This window comes from Lepus europaeus, chromosome 4 (assembly GCF_033115175.1).
Source record: "Lepus europaeus isolate LE1 chromosome 4, mLepTim1.pri, whole genome shotgun sequence".
Taxonomy (NCBI): Eukaryota; Metazoa; Chordata; class Mammalia; order Lagomorpha; family Leporidae; genus Lepus; species Lepus europaeus.
Genome location: NC_084830.1, coordinates 37,042,354 through 37,053,231, shown reverse-complemented (window position 1 = coordinate 37,053,231; position 10,878 = coordinate 37,042,354). Strand labels below are relative to the sequence as shown.

Sequence of the window (10,878 nt, the reverse complement as noted above, 5' to 3'; positions counted from 1 at the left end):
AGACCTGGAGGAAGCTCCTAGCTCCTGGCTCCTGGCTTTGGATCAGCGCAGCTCTGGTCGTTGGGGCCATCTGGGGGGTGAACCAGCAGATGGAAGACCTCTTTCTCTGTCTCTACCTCTCTCTGTAACTCTGTCTTTCAAATAAATAAAATAAATTAAAAAAAAATAAGTCAGTTTAAGTTTAAGGAAAAGATTCTGGGTATGATGATTTTGACATAACTACAAATGTAGTTTAAATGAAGTGATTCAAAGATTGCATTTATTCATCAATAAATATTAAAGGAAGGAGCAAGTGAATTATATGGGAATCAAGAATAAAGAGAAAAAATAGCTATATAAATGCTCTATTAGTAATTCTTATGGAAGAAATAACACAGTAGTTATAAGGACCATATGTTCTGCTTTGGAGGCAAAATGGGAAAATCCCACTTTTATAATCTAATGACTTACATAATGATCTAAATGTATCAAAACCCATAAGATTAGGTTATCTTATGGGTTTTGATAATGGAAAATATCTTTTTCCTGAAGACTTCGGGTGTGGACAGAGGCCTCACCTGGCTTGATGGCTCATTAGATAACTTTAATGAATGGCACCTGCTTGGAAGTAACTGAGGCCCAGAAATAAAGATAAAAATGCAACAAAGAGGGGACTGGTACCCTTAGGAAAATCAAAGTATCTACATCTTAAAAGAGAGGGGAAAATATTTTCAAAGCATCATTATTCTTTTGCTCCTTTCTGAATAGCTCAAACCAACAGATATCTCACCAGCTTTGCTCTCCTTTTTTGTCTAGAAGGAAAAAAGACACTTCATGAATGCAACGGATATCTATTATTTCTATCTGGCCAGAATCCCATATCCCTTCTTCTGCTAACTGGATACTTTCCCTCCTTTTGAAAATCTTTCTTCCCCTAGGAGGATGCACAAGGCTTTTCCTGTGAGCCAGGACTGCCAATCTGAGTCCTTCAAACACTGATCTGCTCACTGGAGCAAGAAGAAATCAAGACTGCAAACTTCGTCATCTGTGTAGGGCTGGAACTGCACTATTGACAAAATCTGACTGTGAATGAAGCTACACAGAAAGCAATACAGAGAGAGGGAGGGAGGGAGAGAGAGAGAGAGAGAGACAGAGAATGAATATCATGTTTTTCCTGATGCTGCTAAGTCTAAGATGAGCCTATGACTATTTTTTTCATTCTGTGGACCAATTATATATTTTCCTTGTTTGCCCAAGATAGTCAGAGATGAGTTTCTGTCAACCCATTACAATATGCCTTGACCTACACATTCATGTAGGAAACCAAAATCTCTTTGATATCAAAATCTGCTCTACTCCACAATTATGTATAATATGCATGCCCTAGCATGAAGATGTTCAAAGCATCACATTACCTTAATATAATTACTGAAAAGGAAGAATGGAAACAGGTAGGATGCACACATCATCCTCTTTGACTACTGACAGAAAGGAATGGGTGAGTTGTGTTGATACCCTAGGAAATTCTATTTTGATCTTCACAATTTATCAAATGTGGAAATGCTGAAACTGATCTTTGTATAACAAAGTGGCTCATACATAACACCTGCAGTCCCTGTTAAAAAAAAATCAAATATCAATGTGTATCTGTTGATGGACAGGGCATTAAATTGTAAACCGGGGTAGAAGGGGGTAATACAGGAGGAAGAGTATCTTGAATCAAATAGATGCATACCAATCCAGTTCTGGGGGGGAGAAAGCATACCAACGTTACTCTAGTAAGACTAGCAAAACTTCACTATTCATAACAAATTGCGAAAAGAAAGTAGCTTCATCAGTCTGAACAATGAAATACATTTAAAATACATTCTTAGTCAATGAATTGCACTGAGAGGATTTTCAATCATTTCTTTCTGAATGAAGCTGAAATCCAGACACTCTCAACACATAAAAATCTAAGCTGTGAATACTCAAAGAATTGGGGAAATAGTGGAGAACAACATTCGTCACCAGCTTTTCTTGACCATTGCCGCTCCACTGAGAACACTTCCTAAACTTCTTGAGGCCTTCCCTCAGTCAGGTAAAGCTAGGGACTCAGAGGGTTAGCATATGCATAAACTATGGAAGTTTCTAGTCTGGAGACCCTGAGTTAAAAGCAATATTTGTTCCAGACAAGAGGTGAGCAATTCTGTACTTCAAACTCCCCATTTCTCAGAAAAGAATGATAATGATTCTCTAATTGGGCTATTGTAAGAAGTGAAAGAAATAAGGCTGTAATTTGACTCGGCACACATCGGTACCTCTCACTTTACAGGAGGGAATGACGATTATAAATGATGCGGAATTAAGGCAGAATGTGGTGAAAATTAATGGTAGGAAACAGCTGACAGTCTGGCAGTCTGAGACGCCCTCAGGCTGAGGATGCTCAGAACGGAGTAGGGAGTGGGAGGTGGGAGCACATCCTGCCCCTAAGGACGACAGGACCGAGTCCCTGTACTTCAAGGTTAGGGAACAGCCAAGTTCCACTTCCGGTCTGGGAACCTGCGGACCTTTTTCTGGGGCAGGATAGCGGTACAATTTAAAGCCGGGTTGGAGAGGGAAGGCGTGTAGGCAGGAGGTGCGAAAAGTTACAGTTCAGGTAACAGGAACAGAATCTTCAAGGTCAAGACGGGTGTCAGGAATACGAAGAGCCTGCGGAATGCGGAGCTCCGGACGCCCTGAGAATGATTTATTTCTGAAGCTCGGTGCAGACGCCCGCCTCGGCGCGCTCCCCGCCGGCCCTTGGCGCCCTCTCCAGGCTGCCAGACGTCGCCCGCCCTCCCTTTTCCTTCCAACAAAACCGAGTAGCTAAAAAACTCTATTTTTCCTCAAGTCTGGAGCGAAAAGCTTTTTTTTTTTTTTTTTTTTCATGTTCTAACCCAACTTTCCTCAGTTTTCTTGGGCGAAAACCCGAAATCCAGGCTCCCCGGCAGGCAGCAGCCCGAAATCCGATCAGCCCCGGGCTTAGCTCTGGGGAAATAAACGGGCAGGTGCTTGTAAAGGAGGGCGCCATGTCCCCGGGGCGAGATTCTGCAGCAGCCGCAGGGAGCGAGGGACGCGCGAGGCCTGGAGGCAGCGACGCCGGCGGACGGGGGACGCGCGTCCAGCCCAGCGGCTTCCGCAGGAGCTATTTTTAGCGGCGCGGCGCGTCCACCCGTCCCGCCCCCCCCCCCCGGCCGCCGGCGTGGTAGCCTCCAGCTCGGGGCTCCTGCGTCTCCCCCGCCGCCGCTCGCGCTTGGTAGCTTCCACGCGGGCAGGTCCGGAAACTGAGCATGTCTGGAAGCGCTCGGCGGCCCCGGCGGCAGCGGCGGCGGCGGTGGCGGCGGCGGCGGCGGCGGCGGCTGCGTCAGGCTGAGCCCAGTCAGCGCGCGGCCGCCGGAGCGCAGTGCCAGCGCCGCGCCGCCCGGCCCCGCCGAGAGGGGCGCACTCGCCGCCGCGGGCCCAGCCGCCGCTCACCGCAGCCCCCTCCTGGCGACCCGCAAGTAAGTTTGTGAGGCTGCTGGGCGGTGGGGCCAGGGCTCGGCGCCGGGGGCGCGGCGCGCGGGTGTCCTCCGTGCCCAGCCGGACAGCGGGTGGCCGCTGGGGTGCTCGCGCAGGGGGGGAGAACCGGCTCGGCCGGGGGCCACGGGGTCGACTTGGGGGGAGAGAGGAGAGGCTCCCGCGGGGCCAGGGCGAGGGGACCCGGCAGGTGCGGGATGGGGAGGCTGGGGTTCGGGGCGCGCCAGCCTGGCCGGGCACAGCCGCAGAAGGGAGGCAAGTGGGCTGTCCAGGGGGTCGGAGGGAAGCGGAGAGAGCGCTGGGCGGCGTGGGGGGACCGAGCCGGGGGCAGACGCAGGGGAAGTGGGGCGCGGGGAAAGCGGATTTAAAGAGCGCATAGGACGCCGGAGGGAGGGACAGCGGGCTCTGGCCGGGCGCGCGGGCTCGGGTGATTTTGGGGGGTCCGCACCGGGGCGGGGAGCGAGAAGGATGGAGAGAGGCAGCCCTTCTGAATCAGTTGCTAGAAGGGAGCGCGCGAAGCCACACGTTGGGAAGCCGCTGAAAGTGGCCTGGAAGGGCCGGCTGGAAGCCGCTGAGGGATTTGGGTGCAGGGGCGGAAGGGGAGCGCGGAGCGCGGCTGCTGGTGGCCCCAGAGGCTGCCCGCGCCTGCCCCTGAGTGGTGATTGAGTAGCGGCTCTCCGGGGCTCCCTGCCAGTCCAGGCTCCTCCGCCGCCCACCTGTCCTGCACACACCTCGGCTCGCCGGGGACCGGCTCCGAGGAGGCTGGGAGACCGGGCAGCCGGGAAGGTCGCCGTGCAGGGGGCGCCGCCGGGGGTCCCGGGCTGTGCCAGTGTGAGGTCTGAACGCGTGCACCGCGGGGATCGGGGTGGCGGAGGGTCCGTTCTGGGCCACGGAGGTGCGCGGGGTCCCCTCGGAGGCGCTGGCTGAGCCGGGACGCGCGGGAAGTCCGCCGCGCGCAACTCGCTGCGGGGCCAAGAAGTGCGCGTGGCCGGCCGGGTCGCGGCGCGCTGCGGTCTGGCTGCGTGACAGGCCCACGGGCGCCGCGGGAGGGGATTAAGGCAAACGTGCTCTCCTACATGTCTCTGCCTCCTTTCCCCAGAGTCACATTCTTTGGCTCGTCCAATGATGCCTCTCGCCAACCTCTCTCTCCAGGTCCCCTCTCACCCCAAACCTGACGCCGCTTTCCCCATTACGCCCTCCGAGGACGCGGTCCTTCGCGGCTGCTCGCGCCAGCGACGCCCTCTGCGGGAGGGAATCCTCGGAGTCCCGCCGCTTAGGGGGGCTCGGGAATCCACCGGCCTTCCCCGGGGTGTCTCCGGGGGTCCGCGGCTCGCGCTGCTGCCCCTGCAGGTGACGCGGGGACGTTGCGGGTGGACTCAGGAAGCGAGGTGGCTCCAGACCGCCGGCGAGGCCGACAGATGGGGCAGTGACCAGCATTTGCTGATTCTCGGGAGGGGGCCTTCGCATGTAAATAACTGAGAAAGGGAAAGACCGAGTTGGTAAAATAAATAAGTGCAAGCATTTTTATTTTTAATGCAAAAACGCTTCGTGGACCAGCCAGGATCTCAGCCACAGGCGAAGGGAAGCCAGAAGCGTCTGCAAGAGGGGAGGGGTTGTCACGGTGGTGGGGGCTCCTCAGGCTCCATTCAAGCTGTGTTCTCTCATCGGTTGCCACATTTTAAGAAAGGCTTTCCCAGGTGTGGGCGATGAGGATGAAGGCCATGTTGGAAAAACGCGAACCATCTGTGGAAGACTCCCAACACAGGGAGGGAGAACCGTGTGGACCGTCTGCTGGCTGGGAGGAGCTGCAAGGCCTTCGGCAAAGGCCGAAGACATCAGCGTGCAGGGGACGACCCAGATAAAGTGAAACATCTGTAACCAAGTGTGGGGAACGGTGTTACAGCTTGTCTTGCACGGTGATAGCGCCGTGTCTGGGGACACAGCAGAGACAGCAAGTGTCTAGTGGCCAGGACACATCCTTTTATTCCATGTACCAGTGGCTGGCCCAGGCTCCCCACACACCATTGAAACACACCCTTTGGCTTAAGTTCATTGTTGTAGAACATCTGTAAGATCTGAGTAAAGTTTTTGCTCTCATCTGCTTCCGTGCCTGGATTTTATAAATTTGTTATAGCCCATGTAGACATGAAATAAAAATCATTTTAGCCATGTGTTCCCTTCTTGCCAGGTGGCTGTTCAAATAAAACATAATCGGATGTGTTCGCTTGGGTTGTTTTATTTGAGGGTCAGGGAGGAGGAGGGGGTGGGCAGATTGCTTAGTGTGTCGAATAAAGGCAGAAATTAGGCACGTGGAGATGTTATGAGTGTATGGAGGTGAAGGCTTCATTTAGACTCTGCTAAATTTGGTGTGAAAAGAGAGCATCCATCACTCCCTGCCTTCTGTATTTGAAATGCAAAGGTTTGTGCCCTTGCGCTGGTTTCTGATTCTTGAGTAGAAGCTTATCTTGACAATGATGTGCCTGGAGAACTGTTCCCTAAACCCAGGTAAGCCTCAGAAACAGGGAATCTTTGCTACCCTAAGGTAAAGGCATTACAAGAAAAGTTGATTTAATGACTTGATGAGGGAGGTTGAGAGATAGAGATGTCAGTCAAAGTGGAAAAAGAGAAATCACTTTCTCTCACCTAGGGAATGGATGTTATTGATAGAACAGCAGTTGTCAAGTGGGGGACGTTTTGCTCCTCAGGGGATACAGGCAAAGCCTGGAGAAGTTCTTGATTGTCACAGCATTGGAAAGGGGGTGAGGCTGGCTTCTTGTGGGTGGGGCTAGGGGTGCTTCTGCAATGATGTCCTACCTGCAATTTTCTATCCCCGGACGTCAGTAGGGCTGATGTTGAGAACCGGGCTTTCAACAAGTCTTGCTTAGAATCGAAGGTAACCCCTTTAAAAATACTTTTAAATATCCAATTGAATTTCCATACTGGAGATTAAGAGGAGTTATTATTAAGAGACTTTCTTTGCAAAATGGTCCCGATTTCACTAGCACATTTTTTAAAGGAAATTTTAAGATTTCCTTTTAACAATACTTCTTTTCATTCTTTTACAAACTTCTAAAATATATTGGGAATTTGTAAACATCTAGTTCTGTGCATTGTATGTATGTGAATTCAATGAACAGTTTTGATGAAAACATGAATCTGTTCTGCAGTATTGTTTGCTGAATGTTTTTGGCAATTGAATTTTTAAAATTAACTAAAATTACAACCAGGAAGTTCTTCATTCGGTGAGGAATGGAACAGAATCAGAGAAAAATATTGATGAGCATTTATTGGAAGCCTCATGAAACATTACAAAATAAAACCTTAGTGTTTGTAGACACTTATGCAGAAAGATAAGAATTCCACTTAGGTTTTCATGTATTGGTTTCCATATTAAATCTACAGTTGCACATGTACTGAGAAACAACAAACCTTTCTAGCTTGTAGCTTAATACATTGCCTAGAAAGGCGGAACAATAGCCTACTCTAATAACTGTAATAAGATCTGGGAACTGCTCTAATATTGCCTGTATACAGGAACTCAGCATTTACTAGGTAAAAGCTTGGTCTTGTTACACTGAAGCTTAGAGAAAGTAAGGGGATTTGGCCAGTGTTCCTGCCCAGTCTCCCTGGCCCTCCTTCTCCCCCTTATTTTCTGTTTGTCGCTTTCTTTCGGAGTTCATTCCGAAAGGATGAGCATGAGAGCTGCTTGCTTGCTTTCTTGGTCTCATAACCATTCCTTCCACTTTGGCCCTTCCTGTCCCTAAGGACCTCTGCAGCAGAAGAGACTCATACTCCTGCTGGGTCTCTGGGGCCCCCAGCAACCTCTCCCTCACTCCTGTGTGTACAGACACAAACAGTTCTTTCCAGCCTCTAGGTAGAATGGAGATTGGTGTGTCTCAAGGAAGAAGGCAGTGGGTTTTAAACAAAACCCACTTCCATTTTTTCCCTCTTGGATGTTTACTGAATTGCTTCCTTCCTTGGTAGGCTCAGTTGCATAGCTTTGCCTTAGAAAAGGCTTCCTGTTTCCCCAGGGAAATGTGCAGGAAGGGAAGGAAATAGGACTTCAGTATGAGCAGCACTGCTTTTGATGGAGAGCACTGGTCTGTTGGAAAGCTCAGGGAGCATGATTTGTACCAATGATAATCAGATTTGTAAATTCAATAAGCGTTCTATAAATTCAGCAGGAAGAGGTTCTGTTCCAGGCACTGGGACTCTTGGATTTGCAGTGGCCAGCTGCCGTGTGCATTGTAACCGGTTTGCAAAACCAAATTCATTTAGAGTAATATACAAGTATTTTATATATGTTTCTAAAATTCTGTATGTAAAATGAAATGTAAAATGGGTATTTATTTTCCTTGAATTTTCAACAGCTTCAGAGATAGGTCCTGATTCTTGAAAAGACTATAAAGACAATTGATGAAATGCAGAAGGCAGAACAACTCATTAAATGGAATTCATTGCACGGATTTCTGTATAGACTAACAGGGAGGGAGAAATTTGAGGGGAAAGGATGAAAGTCTCTGTCTGTCTTTTCCTTTCTTTGGGAATGGTTGTTGATTTTGTTTGATGTCTGAGCTGGGAGAGATGATTTGCTTCCCTGCAGATAACTTATTGAATGACTGTGTGCCCTTTATTCCTCTGATAGCCCTAATGGTAGCAGACAGTGGCTACAGCTGCACTGTAGAGTGGGTAGAGAAGAGTGGGATTTCAAGTCCATCCTATGAGATTGTGTGCAGGAGAGGCTGTGAACACACCCTTTCAGAGACTGAGCAGTTCATTTCAAGTGTTAATGAGCCTACTATAATGGCTACAGAACTGAATATGTTTATGTTTTAGGTACCACCGCATCTAAGAGTATATTTAAAGGAAACAATAAAGCAGCTCCTTTTACCTCTGTATTCAAATTTACTACTCTGATGTGTTGGTTATTATTCCAGCTGAAAGGAAGATAGTGTGTGTGTTGGGGGGGGGGGAGGATTTTATCACTGTGTTGCATTTGCTAAATTCCATGAGGACTGCAGCAGCACATACACAGAGCAAGATTTTTGAAATTTATGCTTAGCAAAGACAAAGTTTCAGTTTTAATTTCATTCTAGCTTAGCATTGCTAAGAATGAGCAATAGCAATGAAGGAAAAGGCAGCTTTGCCTGTGGAAGCTCTGATTTTGTTTATACGTGTGTATTCACCTTAAGAAACAAACAGCCTGGAACATTTCCTGAAGCTTTCAGCCTGCGTTATAAATATAAATATAAATATAAATATAAATCTCTTCTATCTCTGGGATATTTATTATGTGATGTCATTTGGAATCTGAATCCTGGATTAAGATGGCTGATAAAGTCCCTTCTAATTTTGTGAATTTCCTGTTGTATCTGTTCTCCTAAAGAAGGTAAAAAATGCATGCCACTTGTCATTGGAAGTAGAGTACAGGGGCTGGCAGTAGCATATGTACACAGGAACTTGCATGTTACCTGATCTTGGCCTGGGACCACATGAACCAAAGCAGAGATCCCAGCCTTCTGGATTATGATTCCTGATTTGAACAATTTTTTTTTTTTTTATTTCAACAACAGTGTTGTGACTGGGCTTAACAATCACTTAATGGGTTTGGAAAAGACTCACTGAGGAGCTAGAATACTACCACTCATTAGTAAAGAAAAGGTACCAGGGTTTGGGCAGGACCAAGAGCTTTGCAGTCAGTTCTGCCACTCCTGCTAGCAGGTGTGACCTGTGACAAGTTCTCTAACGTCGGGGGCTTCAGTGTCCTCACGTGTAAAGTGGTATTTCTCTGTAGTGTTGGTTTAGGAGTCCATGGAGTTTTCAAGCAGAGGCACCTGTTCAGTAGCACTTGCTGTTGCTGCTGTGTGTCCTTCTGGGACTGGGATTTTAATGGTTAATTGCCAGAACAAGGGGACCAGAGAGGGTTCAGAGTTCAAAGGATAGTTTTCCTGTGCAAAATAAGGCGGAAAAGATTCATAGGTTGATCACAGGTTTGTAAAACAGTTTGGAAGTGAGGGAGGATGATGTTCTGTTTTGAGAAACAATGGTTTGGGATTCAGAATTCTGGGGTGATTTGCCTGAGCTCAGTAGTCACTGCATCATTTTGATGGGGTCTGCATTCAAAATATGCATCCTACTTTCTTCTTATGTGTACAATTTTGCTCTTTTCTTAAACAGCATTTATTTATTTGAAAGGCAGCACATGGGGTTGGGGTAGAGAGAATGTGTGTGTGTGTGTGTGTGTTATCCATTAGTTCAATCCCCAAATATCCACAACAGCCAGGGCTGGGCCAAGTCAAAGCTAAGAGCCTGGAAATCCATTCATCTAAGTCTCCCATATGAGTGGCAGGTGCACAAGTGCTTGATCCATAATCCAGTGAACCTAGGCACATTAGCAGGAAGCTGGATGGGAAGCCAGCAATAGTAAGTTAAACCAGCTCTCCATATGGGATGTCTGTGTTGCAAGAGGTGGCTTAGTCTGCCATACCACAATGCCAGCCCTGGGAACACATTTTCTTGATTAGGTCTATACTTTTTCTATTTATTTAAAAAATAGAATTTGAATATTCAGCCCAACTATTTATTTATTTATTTATTTTTGACAGGAAGAGTGGACAGTGAGAGACAGAGAGAGAAAGGTCTTCCTTTACTGTTGGTTCACCCTCCAATGGCTGCTGCGACCAGCGTACTGCGGTCGGTGCACCGCCCTGATCCAAAGCCAGGAGCCAGGTACTTCTCCTGGTCTCCCATGCGGGTGCAGGGCCCAAGAACTTGGGCCATCCTCTACTGCACTCGCAGGCCACAGCAGAGTGCTGGACTGGAAGAGGGGCAACTGGGAAAGAATCTGGCACCCCGACCAGGACTAGAACCTGGTGTGCCGGCGCCGCAGGCGGAGGATTAGCCTATTGAGCCGCAGCACTGGCCCAGTCCAACTATTTCTTCTGTTGTTACATTATAGGTCTACAGGCATTATATTATTATATGTTATATATGTATAATATATATAAAAGCATATACATATATGTGTATATATGCTTATATATAACCACAACTATGGCTTTATATATAATATATACTATATAATATATAGTATAATATATATTTTATATGTATATTACATTATAGGTCTCTCATTGCATTTGCATAGGAGTTCAATTCAGATGTTCATCTTCATGATCAAAATGAGGACCATTTTACTGTTGCTTGGTCAGTATGAGCGTAACTAGGGCTTTAGGTACAAGTAAAGATATCTAAAAACAAATGCGTGGATAGTGTCATCTTATTAGAATATATAATTTTCAGAAAATTGAAAATTTGCTTTTGTTGATAGTTCTGTTATTAATAGTCTAAAATCAGTTCAGA

At 47.5% G+C, this 10,878-nt stretch overlaps 1 protein-coding gene across 2 annotated transcripts in view; it reads left to right on the top strand.

Annotated features, from left to right (window-relative positions):
• The first annotated feature begins 3,421 nt into the window (after positions 1-3,421).
• OXR1 (oxidation resistance 1) overlaps positions 3,422-10,878 on the top strand; it is a 485,930-nt gene continuing 478,473 nt past the window's right edge. For both annotated transcript variants that reach the window (XM_062188116.1, XM_062188113.1), the window contains exon 1: positions 3,422-3,500. The gene's annotated coding sequence lies outside the window, so the exon portion shown is untranslated. The remainder of the gene's footprint in view (positions 3,501-10,878) is intronic.